The sequence below is a fragment of the Tenrec ecaudatus genome, chromosome 7 (genome assembly GCF_050624435.1).
Source record: "Tenrec ecaudatus isolate mTenEca1 chromosome 7, mTenEca1.hap1, whole genome shotgun sequence".
Lineage (NCBI taxonomy): Eukaryota > Metazoa > Chordata > Mammalia > Afrosoricida > Tenrecidae > Tenrec > Tenrec ecaudatus.
This window is the reverse complement of record NC_134536.1, coordinates 36,246,543-36,256,553: the sequence shown is the minus strand read 5'-3', so window position 1 is coordinate 36,256,553 and position 10,011 is coordinate 36,246,543. Positions and strand designations below refer to the sequence as shown.

At 43.9% G+C, this 10,011-nt stretch overlaps 1 pseudogene; it reads left to right on the top strand.

Annotated features, from left to right (window-relative positions):
- The first annotated feature begins 9,418 nt into the window (after positions 1 to 9,418).
- On the top strand, positions 9,419 to 9,807 carry LOC142452694 (small ribosomal subunit protein eS17-like; annotated as a pseudogene).
- The last annotated feature ends 204 nt before the right edge of the window (positions 9,808 to 10,011 follow it).

Sequence of the window (10,011 nt, the reverse complement as noted above, 5' to 3'; positions counted from 1 at the left end):
CGGTTATGAGTTGAGCTGCTAACTACGACGTCAGCAGTTTGAAGCCACTAGCCTCTCTGTGGGAGAAAGGTGATACTTTCTACTCCCGTAAAGAGTTACAGTCTTAGAACTTCAGTTCTGCCCTGTCCTATCAGGTGGCTTGGAGTTGGATTTGACTTGTGGTAGCGAGTGGATAAAATGATGATTCTGGTTCCTAACACTTTTATATATGCTTAAGTTCATAAAGAAGAGGAAATGTACCCCTTTGTTGCTTATGATCTTTTATCAACCATGATTGGAGGGAAAAAAAGTGCGAGCAGATACCACAAACACCATTGCCAATTAGAAGTGTGTGAAACATTCAAGGTTGTTTAAAGCACAGTCACTGCGCCCAGAGAGCGCTCACATTTGCACAGAATGTCAAAGCGAGGATGAGGAAAAGCCAAGAAAGCGGTGCCCAAGGGTCATTCAGCGCGAGAGCAGGCCTTCTAGCGAGCTGGCAGGATTCCCGGTGGTTAACTGCTGACCACCTCAAGGGCAGCGGAGGCACCTGGTAGCTAATTCCACACAGCTGAGTTCCCAAGGCTTTAGTATCCATCCTCAAACTCAGCTTCCTAATAGGCCCTGCTATCTGCCACAGGGAAACACGGATGGCCTCTTCTTCCTGTAGGGGCTGGAAGAATTTTGTTTCCTTCACGTTTCTTTGCCTGGTTATTTTTATTCACCACACAGTAAAATAGAACCTTGATGGAGAGAGCATGCCAATGGAGCAAAGGTGTTCTCAGGGCGTTGCTACTAATATGCCAACAGGAGGATTTACCTGGCCCAAGAGGCCCAGCAGTCATTAAGCCGGGGAGCAGTGCTGGGCACCAAGGAGTGCTGTAGCCTCAGTAGGGTGGATGCACCTCCTGCCGGTGAGTAAATGAGGTAAATTTAATAGCAGCCTTTGAGGTGAACCAGTGTTTTCATTCCTTGGCTAAGGCTGAAAACATGACTGGCCTTAAGGAGCAAAGGGCGGTGTTTGGTAGTGTAAAATGGCAGGCCTGAAAGCTCATAAAGAGCTTGGAAATGCTTATAAACGTGGTTGACAAGGGACAAGGCAATGGAAACAAAAGCAGTTTTCCCAAACCAAATTTCTGAGATGTAATTATGTATATATTTCTGAGGACCAGCTCTGGTTGAATTGTGTGGCACCACAGCCAGCAAACAGCCATTTTTCCAGAAGAAGGCAAATAAACATGGCAATGAAACGTTTTTCTCCTTCAGGGAATATTGACTCCTAACTTTCCTGTTGCTAATTCAGTTACCCTACCTGGAAACACTTATTGTTGTGTGGGACTATCAAGCTAGATGCCCGGAAATGAATTCGTCTCAGAAAGACGTAGCGTCAGCACATGGTGTAGTTGACGTGGCCTAGGAAACCTGCACCAATTAAATAAAGGTTTTTGTGAGCTTTTTACTCCCATGGATACTGTATTTTCTTAGTTCCTCTGCACAGTTACAACTTTTGGCTTTTGAGGTCATTGGAATTAAAAGGGCTGAGTGTTCTTTTTCAATGACTGAAAGAGAATGTTTACTAAGGTTCCCTGCAGTGTCAAAGGGAAAGGAAGAATATGTAATTCTAAATAAGATGGGATCTGGCTGTGATGAAAGCAAACAATTTATTTGATAAGGTAAATGATGTGCGAGGGTAGAATTTGACTCCTGTGACTGTTTTGTTTGTGAAATATATTTACCTCTCATTCCAAAAAACAACAAAATTATTATCCTTATCTAAAGGGACATGTATTTAAGAGTCCCTCCCCCTGTCCCATATGTGATATTTAAATTAAAGGAAAGGTACAGCCAGAGGCTCAGTAAACTTTTAGCGTTTATACCTTTGTGTATACTTTGCACTTGTGGGGGTACAGATAATCCCGTATTTATGGTAATTTAATATTAATTATTTGAAAATAAAGTTTTTGGCCTCTACACACTACTGTCTGATTTTCCAGACTATTTTCTCATAATAATGAAGGTAGAATTCTTGGAGATTTTGCAAATTCTCTTTAACCTGAAGCTGGCTAGAGGATATTAAGTATTAATGCCAACAAACATCTGATTAATAAAAATCAAAATGTTCACTGCATCTCTAAGGAGCAGTGAGTTAAACGCTGTGGCGAAAACACGAGGAGACATTACATTGTTTCCCTCTTCTCGACAGCAGCCTGGCCCCTTAGGCCCCATCCATCTCTCACCGTCCCAGTTGACTGTCTTGTCAAGCGCCACAGGGTAAAGGAGCATGTCACAGCAGTAGACACCACCAGGGGGTGCCAGAGGACAGCACCTGTTTGCAGAATGAGCTAAAGGGCAGTACAAAGAGCGGAGGAGAGATCCCCCCCAAAGCTAGGAAATTAGTACTTGGATCCACCTTGGGCCATTGCAGAGTATCTTCTTACTATAATGGCTTTTCACAGTGTTTTTCCATCACTAGTGAAGGAAGAGGGCATTGCAAGCCACTAGAAAACTTTCCTATTCTATAAATGAGTCTACGGTGATCCCTACCACCCACCTATCGGTTTTCTCATCCTGTCTTGGCTTGCGTGCTGTCATGATGTTGGAAACGGTGCCGCTGGCATTCCAAATACCAGTCAGGTGACTCATGGTTTACTCATGGTCTTAGTACATGTTCCAAACCAAAACCAACTAGAAAGAAGGGGCTAGTCACCTACTGCCAGGAGTTAGCCTATTAAAACCTATGGATCAAAACAGAGTATCCCCCTGAGCCCAACAATGCCAATGATTGTGGAGATGGAAAGGGACCAGAGAGCGACTCATTCCGTTACTACCTAGGGTTCTCTGGAATTGAAGCTGCCTAGACAGCCCTTCACAATAACACTGAAGTCTGGAGACATTAAGTGATTTGTCCAAAGCCCCCACAGGAAATAATGGCACAACTGGGACCACAATGAGGTCAATATATTATGCCGTGTCTTCACAAAGCAAAGGAAGTTCAAGTGTAACAGTTGACCTGGGCAGAATGACCTTTGTTTTGCTGGGTGGAAAATCAGCTCCTTTTCTGTACTTCCAAGGCATTGATTTAAAGATATTGGCAGTTTTCTGTCCCCATGACCCCATGCCCTGTTTCCTATACAAGAAATCAGAATTCACTTGCTGGTGAAATCAGGACTTGCTGGTGTATTTGGGGAAGCCCAGTTCTGACTGGATTGTTCCCTACCTCTTCTTTCCCACTTCCTCTCTACTTTTCCAGGGAGCCCCAGCTGCAGGATCTTTCTCATTTCTATAGTCAGGGCCCTGTTGGCCCCTAGTCAAAGCCAACAAAATATTTCATGCCAAAAAGCACATTAGGAACTAATATTTAAGAGGATACTGAAATGGTGGTGTCATATGCATGCTACAAACCCTTTTTCACCTGATGCAGAATCCAATGTCTTCAGGCAAAACCCAAGTCCCTGCTGTGATCGTCCCTGCTTTTCCCATAAGCAATGGGCCCCAGGCCCCTATGAGAGCTCTTGGGGAAAATCCCCTAGCGCAGCATAAACCAGAACTGGAATGGTAGCTGAAGCTTTCTTAGGACACATATTGCTTTGTCAATGTGCAGTTCACGGAGGTGACACCCACGTGCCTCCTTCCTCCTGCATTTGACAGCTGCTTTGCTGTGGCCAAGTTCGGACTAATGAGGTTACAGCTGTCAGGGTAAATCAACAGATCCAAAATTGAGCAAGGGGACTGGGTAGCTGGTTTCAGTTACTTTGTGAAAGTGTGCAGATTGGGTGGGCAATATTTACACTGGTGACTCCAAGCAAACTTTTGGGACTTGGGCCAAGTATGATCTCACCGGTTCCCACTCCAACCCAGGGGAGATAAGACCCAAATTACAGAAAACAGGAGCTAGGATGTGAAAGAATCCACATCTCCAACTACGCATGAAAAGCCCATTTATAACCAGCGTGGTTTCTTCTTAAGCAAGTATCTCAGCCTGCTTCCAATGCTTTAAATGAGGTTATTCTGGAAAAAAGGTCTCAAGCCGTGCTGATGATTCAGTGTGGAAACCATGGGTCTCTTACCCTTGCCCGAGGACTTTATGTAAGAGCTGCCCCACCCCCCTGCTTGGGGGACTTATGAGAGCCTCCAAAGTGAGTGCCGTGATAGCTACGCATCTATTTTGTTATGAAAACATCATTCTATTAATATAAATACAGGCTGCCTTTGCCAGGGCTAACTAGAACAGGTGCAAGGTCTTTAGATGCTTGCCCGCACTGAGAAATGGCCAGAGTGTGCAAACAGTTTTCTCTCGCAGGGCACTGGCAGTGTCCAGCTAGCAGTCCTTCTCTTGCGTTCCTTGATGTCCATGGAAGGTAGCCTGGAAACCCAACACCGCTGGCTGGTAGGGTCAAGTAGTAAGAAAGAAGAAGAGAAAGATCGTGATGACATGGTCGCTCTGATTCTGTGGATGCAAATGCTCCCCTCTTGAGCTGGGGCTTGCATGGGTTATGTACAGAGTGCATTCGGTCTGATCTCCCGCGGAGAGTGAAGGGACGCTGCCAACATAAATATTCTGCTGATTCTGAATTCGGAAAACAGCTTGCAGGCTCCTGCTCTTTCTTTGCCTGCCCTCGCTGTCTCTTTTAAAAAATCATATCCGTGTAACTGCCATGGCGTTGTCCTTGGTTTCAAATTGACTTTGTAGTTTTCCACGCAAGAAAAAAAATACAGCTTAAAAGGCATGTCTAGGCTCCTGTCCGTGTTATCAGAGCTGTCTCAAGAAGTGATTTTGAATAGAGGAAACGTTCAACTAATGTGCCATTCGATGAACCAGTCTATGCCAGTATCGACTTTTAAAAACTTTTTGGAAGCCCATCATCATTAGTGAGTTCTAAGACACACACACACACACACACACACACACAGAGCAAGAGAAGAAATGAATAAAATGTTGAAAATTCATTGTTGCAAATACCATCAGGAGATCTGATTTACCTAATGCACTATGTTGTTTGATGTCTCGATTGTTGCTTGGATAGGTGCTGATTGTGGATAAGATGGCATTCATGATCACGGCAACCTTTTCTTCCTTTCCCATGATGTGGCTAACTGGTCTTGTGCTGAGGGGTTGAGGTGTCGTCTCTGTGGAAGGCTGCTCTCTGACTTTTTTTGATCTGCATCAGTACATACTTCAAATCCTTGTCACTGTCCGCAAGCAAGGTTGGGGCCATGACATGTCACAGCTTGTTACTGAGCTTTCTTTCCATTCGGATGTCAAATTATTCATATAGTACAGCCTTTCTGAGTATTTTGCTCAGTGTACATATTGAAAATGTATGGTGAAAGGATTCAACCCTTTTGCACTTACTTTTCCTGATTTTAAACGATGCATGTCCCCTTGGATCTGAATAATTGCCTCTTGGTTCCTGTAAAGGTTCCACATGAATGCAATGAAGTGTCCTGAATTTCTTTAGAAACTGTAAAATGTGAGTTGAGTTTGCTGTGTAAACGTTCACTGGCAACCCAATAAGTTAGTACGATATACCCTAACCGAGCTCTGAAAAGTCCCCCTGCTGGTGTGGAACAGTTGGCTGCTCTGTTGCAAGAGGGTCTGAGAATTCCAGGGACCAAAATCTTACGGGACCTCAAAGAGCTGAGAGTGGCACCTAGAAGCTGCTAGAAAGACAGTGCAGAATTCAGTCCTCCTCAGGAAAGCACAGACGTTGTTACAACCACACAATCCTGGAAGCCGGTCCTGAGCCCAGATGGCAATGCAATCCGAGCAAGTTTAGCTTGGTGAGACCTGAAACTGAGACCTCCCTTTGGCTTGGTGAGATCTCTAACCCTGGCCTTCTGATTCACAGGAACTGTGAGATGGAGATCGGGAGTTGCTTGAAATTCATGGTAATTGGTTGCACAGAAATAAACTGCTGATATACATACGCTCAGTACAAATTGTACACGGGCTTTGACTGTACCAACCCAACTGGCATTCTCAAGAGCCATGTACCCACATTTAGCATGCCACAATAAACTATTAGTTTATTAGTTCCAATAAACTACAGCACAATGCAAATGGTGGTAGTGGTTGTTACATTTTTCTCACTGCAAAACATCTCATTTTCTTTTCTGTTGCTACTCTCATTCTCAAAAGGAATAGGAATTTGCTTAACCTGTGACAAGGCTTCAGGACACATCATTAATCTTTTGGTTTTATAATAAAGACTAGAAGGAAAGGGGAGGGGAAGGATGGCAGGGGGCACACATGCCAGTCAGGATTTGGTTTGGGGTGATTTTATGGTAGCAAAGGCTGAATCTTTGCATGCTCAAGGAGAACCTGGTCTCTCCTACCACAAATCTCCCCAAAATGAAATCCCGTCTCTCTGATGCAAGGAGCTATCCAGGTGATATCAACTCATAGGATTTCTGAGGCTATAAAATTCTACCAGATAGCCTCGTTTTTCTCCTGTGGATTATCCAGTGAATTTGACCTGTTGACCTTGTGGCTGGCATCAACCCATAGTGCATAATGTTGCCAGGATGTCTGAATATGGAGTTGGTATTCATAAAGATTTTTGAATAAACTACAATGAACAGTGACATGGATAGAGGCACAATGTAGGTTTAAAATAAGCATTTTGTGGTCTACAAATCTTAATCCTGGTGTTATAAATTGACATAAATGACTGAGGTTATTTTGACTTTACTTTCCTGGGATGAACTTCATTTGTTAGACTGGGATACCACTCAGAGTCTACATTGGGGGGAACAAAGGTCTGGAAGGGTAGATTGGGCACAAGAGTCGTTTGAGTCCTATGACTTTCATGCTACTGTGCCTCAGGGTTTCCAATGTAGTGGGGAAGCCCCATCAGAAAAGCCTCATTTACCCATTGCTGAGAGCACAGCAAGGAAGAACCGACCCCTGGTACTCTTGGGGTAGAGGACGGTGGGACTGAGCAAAGATTTCTCTGGCCTGCCAGGTGTACAGCCCTTGTGTAGCCAATCTGTGCCCTTGACAAGGAAGAAACCATCAAAATACCCACCAACTCTCTCTGTACCACAAGGAACCATTGACGTCTCCGTCTTGATGTCACCCTGTGATTTACAGGGTCAGTTTACTTACTCCTATCCCCAGCCATCAGCCAGAATAGAAAGCTCCCCTGAAAAAGGATACAATGTGGTTTATTGCTGAAGTGATTTTGTTTTTCTTTCAGTAATGTATCAGCATAAGATTTTCCTTTCTTCCCCAGGACAAGGAGTCCACAGGACAGGACTTGAGTTGCTGCAGCTTCTTAGACCAATCTTCCACGGACGCAGGGAAGACTCTTCCTAAGGTCAGTTTTTCTTAAGGCTCATGTGGCAGGGAGTCTCCCGTTTAACCAGCACTGTCCTTGGGAGGCCCCCCGTCAGTGGTGGTTCCGTTGAGTAGGATTGGAGTGTCTCAGCAAACGAGGTTTACATTATTAAGATGTGGCAAAAGTCTGAAGTTCATTCAAGGGCATGAGGGGATGTCAGTGATAATGAATTTGTGTATAAAAGTTTAAAATGTGCCCTCTTTCCCCAAAACTATGCTAAAGCAGTGACTCTCAACCACAGACGGTTTTAAAGCCTTTGGAATGTCTGGAGATAGCACAACTAGCTGTGTCCATGGGACTGGGGAGCTGGGATATTGCCACGCATGGTACAATGTGCAGGACATCTCCTCACAACACAGAGTCCTCAGTTTCCAAATGTTAAGTGTTTCATTCTGCTGGACCGGTCACTGAGTCCCAGCCCACTGGATGACACCTCACAACAATAACAAATATTAGTAGTGTTGAGGATCAAATGCTCCGCTAATTGCTATTTGCTGTGGAGAGCGAGAGAAGAATTTATCTCAGCCACTTTGTTAGAAGAAGAAAGGGAGTCTCATTTGCTCAAAATGAAGTTTCTCTAATAAGAGCAACTAGGCTACGACTCTGTGACTATGGCCACCTTATTTGTGGGCATGGAATGAAAATATTGAGCCTATATTATTTTATTTTTTAAATACAACCTGAGTAGAAATGACCAGTTCAGGGATTATGCGTTTCTATAATTTACCAAGTGCCTGCTTTTCCTTGGGAGCATCGAGAAAGGCAGACATTCGGAAGAGACTCCTGGGAGAGAGCAAAATAAACTCAGTGTAAGATAAGATAAAATAATAATTTATAAATTATTAAGGGTTCATGAGGGAGGGGTGAGTGGGGAGGGAGGGGTGAGTGGGGAGGGAGGGGGAGGGAAAAAGGAAAATGAGGAGCTGATTCCAGGAACCCAAGTGGAAGGCGAATTTTGAGAATGATGAGGGCAATGAATGTATAAGTGTGCTTTACACAATTGATATATGTATGGATTGTGATAAGAGTTGTATGAGCCCCAATAAAATGATTTAAAAAAACCCCCACTTTCCATTGTATAATGATGAGCTGAATATGAGAAAGATTTAGCTTTCCATTCTTCTCTGGTGCTCCTCGTCACTAGAAATGTAACCTTAACACTCCCTGCAAAAGTTGAGCAAATCACAGCCCATAGGTAATAAAGAAGATCCATTTGCTTGCAGAAAGGCTGCCTCTCTTCTGAAACTGAATACAAGCAACATAATTTATGCTTCAAGGGAGAGCGAGCCAAGCGCACTTGCTTCCATCATTGCCTGCTCGCTTCTCTCAATGGCCTCACCGGGCAGTTTGTGGTCGCCTTTGGTGGTCAGTGGGACTCTGGAACAAAAGGGCCCAATGTGCTGGCTGCAATCCTGCCACCCTAAAGTGACCAGCCAAAATTACCTGTGACCTTTCCCAGGAGTGTGAGCAGAAAACCTTTCCTGAAAGAGGGAGCGATAAAGACATTTGGACTTCATTCTTTCATGGGTTTGCCCATAGGAATGTTTATTGGCAAGACACTAAGAATAAGCCAGTTATTGAGGAGGGAGCTGGGAAGTTGACAAGCATGGCTAAACCCAGCAGAGAAATTTGATGAGGAAATTAGATGCTGTGTAGATGGGGTATAGTGATTAGTCTTCTGAAAGCCAGGATTATTATATAAGTAAGTGGGGGAGGGCAGCTTATTGTGTCCAACAGATTCCATTTATACAGGTTTTCTTCCAGCTAATTAGACGCATAATGCTGCATTTGTTTATATATTTCTAGCAAATCTTTCTCCATGGGGTACTTTAAGGAGATGCATCATCAACACAGTAGCATTTTTTCTTTAAAACTCAATCTCTGCAAAAGAAAGGATTAATAAAAAGTTTCAGTGAAAGCCCGTTCATGTGACAGATTTCTTGGAGTCTAGGCAATGCATACTAGCCTATTCTTTAGCGTTTGTAGCTGAGTGGGCTCATGGCAATGAGAATCCTGACTGCTTCAAACAGCAAAGCCCACAGCAAACAAGGTGCATTCAAAAACAAAAAAAAATGCTCTTTTATCAGGCAACCCCCACCATGGGCCATGTTCACACCAAAACCGTGAAGAAGGCAGCCTGGATCATCATTAAGAAAAACGACACACACCTGGGCTATGGCTTCCACACCAACAACACGTGTACAGGAGAGCGCTGTTATTCCCAGCAAGAAGCTCCGCAGTTGGCTATGTCACACACGTGATGAAGAGGCTTCGGAGAGGCCCTGTGAGAGGGATCTCCATCAAGCTGCAGGAAGAGGAGAGAGGAAGGACAGATAATTCCGTTCCTGAGGTCTCAGCCTTGGACCAGGAGATTCTTGAAGTAGATCCAGACACTAAGGGAATGCTGAAGTGTTTGGATGTTGGCAGTCTGTCCAACCTGCAGCCCATGGTTGGAATTAATTTCAAAATATCACGTGGAGCCGTTTGAATCTTTTCCACAATCCTGTAATATTTTCTTTTTTCCCCTCTTCTTTATTTTTTTAAATAATTTTATTGGGGACTCTTACAGCTCTTATCACCATCCATCCATACATTGTGTCCTGCACATTTGTACATATGTTGCCATCATCATTTTCTTTTTTTAATCTTTTTTAAAATTAGGGGCTCATACAACTCTTCTCACAATCCATAC